The 5070-nt window shown below is 39.2% G+C and overlaps 1 long non-coding RNA gene across 1 annotated transcript; it reads left to right on the top strand.

The window, feature by feature from the left end:
• Positions 1–2753: 2753 nt before the first annotated feature.
• LOC142652339 (uncharacterized) lies at positions 2754–3671 on the top strand. Its single transcript, XR_012847823.1, has 3 exons — positions 2754–2771; positions 3185–3265; positions 3592–3671. It is a non-coding gene; the product is annotated as an uncharacterized LOC142652339 (long non-coding RNA).
• Positions 3672–5070: the final 1399 nt, after the last annotated feature.

The raw sequence follows: 5070 nt of genomic DNA, 5'->3' as shown, positions 1-5070 counted from the left end.
ACACGGCTGAAATTGGTAGGGATGTTAGGCGCTCTTCTCTTCTTTACTTCACCTCATGACTGCTGCACATGTCTACAGTACTTTTATATTTTTCAGAAATGTGGGCATCTTACAACTTCTGCTAGCCACAACCCTTTTTTTTAGAAAGTTTGAAAAAGTTATGGCACATTTTGCTTGGTAAATATTGCCCATTATTTACAAACATTTTAATATGTTCAATATTTGTGTTACAGAACTGGTATATTCCGGTATAATCTGGTATAATCTGGTATAATCTGGTGTGATCTGGTATAATCTGGTATAATCCAGTTTTTCCGTTCTATGCAGCTATGATGTCACAGGTGGTGTTGCTTGTGATGTCATAAACACCAGTGTGGTCACTTTCTCTGCTGCCTCCACATTGGCTCATTTCACTGAGGTGAAAGCGACTGACGATGTGGTTGAAGCTTTATATTATTGCGATACTAATCTGCCCTGTGACTGGTTCACAGATGGTAAGTGGGGCTTTTCTATTACAATGAGCGTCACATGTTGTCCGGGGGCTTATTCAATGTGAATGGTTATTACATTTTATGAAAACACAATGTTGACAGTCTAGGCCCCGGCTACCACTGTGTTACATTATGACATTTGTACTTTGTATTGTCTTACAATTTGCTATCTCACTTTTTATTCTAGACTAATGCCCCAGCAGTGCCCCCTGGAGCAGAGCCGTCCAAGTTATCGGACATATACAGATGGATGACAAAGTCCATATTTGGGGTGAGTAGGGGGATGATATCATTGCCCCACTTATACTGTATCTTATATTGTACATCAGTTGTATCCTCTTCAGATACACACATTTTACAGTGAACTGCAGGAGACCACATGTCGCTGCTGAGTCATGATCTAATATAAAGAGTGTGGTGGGAGTACTGGCTCTTATTGAGGAGAGCAAGCAGATGTATGGAGACTTATTTACAGCCAATGCTTCATGGGAAAAAAGTATGCAAATTAGCTCATATCAGTCAAACTATAGACTTCTCCAAACGGAAAAAGAAAGACCCATGGAGGCGTCTTCGGTTTGGCTGTTATGAGATAAGTTACATACTAATATAAAGAGTAATGGCATAAGTAATGCACAGAGAATAAATCTCCTCCAGCGCATACGTGAGGTCTTATGTTATTTACTGACCCCCAATTATAAGTCATTTATTGTGGTCATGTCTGCTTTTCTCTATAATTTGTTACGTTTTTATTGTAGGTTGCTCCACCAGCTGCTCTGCCCCCCAAGGACGGCTATGTCCTATTTTGGGACTGCTGTGAGCATATCGGAGAGACGGTATTTGGGGTGAGTAAGAATTTACTATCAATATTGTCCATGTATGTTATATGTTGTATGCCCATTAATCACCCAGTTCACCCAGCGGTCTTGTCTTTTGTCTTGGCTGGCTCCAACAATGAAATTATATTATAAAACCCCTTTCCCTCACAGCCCATTTTAATTTTCTTACTTTAATTGCTCTCCTTCCATGAGCCATACATTTTGATTTTTTCATCAACATAAGCGTACGTATGAGGACTTGTTTTTGTAAGTTTTTTTTGTTTTTTACTGGAACCTTTCAATGTAGCCCTGGTGAGAAGTTTATTTTGTATTGTTTACATTATTTACATAAAAAATGGGGAAAGGTCCTTTGAAAAACTTTTATTTATTTTTTCTTATATATTCTTGAAATACATATTTTAGATATATATATATATATATATATATATATATATATATAATATTCAGTTTCTTTAGTTCCACTAGGGGGACTTAAACGTGTGTTGATTGGCTCATACAATTCACTGCACAGGGCTTAAATGGGGTATACAACAGGATATGTGATAATTGTCTGATCACTGGGGGCCCCCACCGATTGCTTGAGTGTGGGTCTCGAACCCCCTGTTTTTTTCCTCACTGCTTGACCACAATGAGGAGGACATTGAATAGAGGGGTGGTTGAGAATGCGTTCGTCTGCTCCATTCAAAGTCCATGAGAATAACGGAAACAGCTGAGTACAGCGCCCATCTGTTTCCGTCAGTCCCATAGACATTGAATAAAGCAGCGGTAAGGAGATACAGTTCGGGAACCCTATTCTCGCTATTGGTGGCGGTCCCAGCAGGGGCGGGTCTAGTTGTCAGCCATTTATCACCTATCCAGTAGATAAGTGATAATTGTCAATTCTAAAACAACCCCTTTAATAGGATACTATCCCCTTCATTTAGCCCTCCCCGGCTTCCCTGATAAACCACTGCCCCCTGCGTCACAGGGTGTGATGGGGGGACAGAGAAGAGTATTGACCATGGCATCTTAGTGGTTAAATGGCCAGGATTGGAATTATCTCTGATCCCAGACCTTATGTAATATACAGCTGACACAGGCTGTACATGTCGTGGGCTCAGATCCGGACGCATACTTACATACATGTACAGTGGATGTCGGGAAGGGGTTAAGAAATTATTGTTTAGAAGTGGAGCTATATACAATATTTTACTCATGTGTAGTACTTGTCGTTGAGTTGTTTACTCAGGATCTACAAAGGCAAATCCTCTGCCTTTTTACCTGGTGTCCTTGTATGAAAACAATCAGTCCATGCTTTACAGGCTGAACATTGGCGTTGAGCAGACAATTAATGTACAGTGACAATCTTGTCTTACAGATTACTATAGAAAAACCCATCCCACCAAAGGAGGAACCGTCTCGGATTGAGAAGGTCATTAGGTGGGTCGAGGAGAACATCTTCGGAGTAAGTCAAACATTTTTAAGTATTTTTAGAGATGTTATACTAGACTGAAATTATTACATATACATTAGTATCCCTCCCAAAAATATGAATCTAAAAGGAACAAAGAGACTTATGGTCAATGTAGTCATCGTGTAGTGACTACAAAATAACCAAAATGTATCATTAATAAACCAGATAAAACTTACATTTTAAGCCTTGGGCTATTGTCTTCCACCACGTATGTAACATAAGTAAACACACCATGGCCCATTGGATACTTGGGTAAATCCTCTCCCTAGAGAAGCCTATCACCTTATAACTATTGGCCATAACGACCACTGTGACGGTCCCATACAGAGGATTTGCCCATGACATGACAACACCACCAGACATTGACCTTCCCCAGACCTATATGTTCACTCTGTTTATTGCAGGTTACTCCGCTACCACCCGATCCACCCAAGGCGTCACCTTGCATGACCTTCCTAGTCCTCCTGAAGACACAGATCTCTTGGGTGAGTCTGATATTCACAGAATAGTTATTCTTCTTATTGGGGGAGTGTAATTTGCTTTACATCCATAATCCTAACAAGAATCAGTCTGAGAACTTAGCAGAGGACAATGGTGGTTGTGATGTTTGGTTACGGGATGATTTTCTTTTTTCTGTTTTGTGTGCTTTTCTGTCTTGTTCTTGTTGCTGAAGTTGTACTTAGATCCAGATGACATATTACTTGGATTGATAACATTTCTTTATAAGTCAGATACTTAGCAGCAGGTGTGAGATCAATCCTCCTACCGACTTACTGAGAATTAAAATGAAAAAATAACTATATTCCTACAGGTGACTCCAACTCCAGCTCCAGCTCCACCCAAAGAGAAAGAGGTGTCCTGGCTCCAGAGAAGCCTTAACTGGATTTATCAAGTAAGTGTCATTTTTCCTCAGTGTAGTATCATTTTTATTATTATATAGTAGTATTGCTATCAGGGGCGGACACACTGTACCATATATACTGCTGTATAGGAGATCTACAGGACATACTGTACCTTATATACCGCTGTATAGGAGATCTACAGGACATGCTGTACCATATATACTGCTGCATAGGGGCTCTATAGGGAATATTGTACCAAATATACTGCTGCATAGGAGATCTATAGGCCATATTGTACCATATATGCTGCTGCATAGGAGATCTACAGGACATACTGCACTATATATGCTACCTCACAGGGACTCTATAGGACATACTGTACCATATATGCTGCTGCATAGTGGCTCTATAGGAAATACTGCACCATATATACAGCTGCATAAGGGCTCTATATGGCATACAGTACCATATATGCTGCTGCATAGGTGCTCTATAGGGAATACTGTACTATATATGCTGCTGCATAGGGGCTCTATAGGGAATACTGTACTATATATGCTGCTGCATAGGGGCTCTATGGGGCATACTGTACCATATATGCTGCTGCATAGGGGCTCTATAGGGAATACTGTACTATATATGCTGCTGCATAGGGGCTCTATGGGGCATACTGTATTACATGTACAGCTGTACAGGGCGCTGTAAACAGAGGGCCCACCAGCATCTTAAATAGAAAATAACAGTGCTTCCTACTGACTACTAGATAATAATTGTTCAATTACAATCCATCAATAAGATATATAGGAGCCGGTGATAGTTCAATCCTCCTACTGACTTACTGAGAGTGATAAAATAACTATAATGAAATGTATAAAATAACTACAAAGAAATGTATAAAATAACTACAAAGAAATGTATAAAATAACTATAATGAAATGTATAAAATAACTATAAAGAAATGTATAAAATAACTATAATGAAATGTATAAAATAACTACAAAGAAATGTGTAAAATAACTACAAAGAAATGTATAAAATAACTATAAAGAAATGTATAAAATAACTATAATGAAATGTATAAAATAACTATAATGAAATGTATAAAATAACTATATTACTACAGGTGACTCCAACACCAGCTCCACCTGTAGAGGAAGAAGTGTCTTGGCTCCAGAAAAGCCTCATATGGATTCATGAAGTGAGTGCGACTTTTACCCTCTATAGTATCATTATTATTATAATTACAGTATTGTTATCAGGAGTGAATATACTGAACCATAGGAGCTCTGTAGGGACCATACTATACGGGACCATATATGCTGCATAGGAGCTCTATAGGACATACTGTAACATATATGTAGCTGCACTGGGGCTCTATAGGGAATACTGTACCATATAGGCAGCTGCACAATGGACCAGTAAACAGAGGGCCTGACCAGTGCTTCCCA

This window comes from Rhinoderma darwinii, chromosome 5, assembly GCF_050947455.1.
Source record: "Rhinoderma darwinii isolate aRhiDar2 chromosome 5, aRhiDar2.hap1, whole genome shotgun sequence".
Taxonomy (NCBI): Eukaryota; Metazoa; Chordata; class Amphibia; order Anura; family Rhinodermatidae; genus Rhinoderma; species Rhinoderma darwinii.
This window is presented reverse-complemented; position numbering and strand designations above follow the sequence as displayed.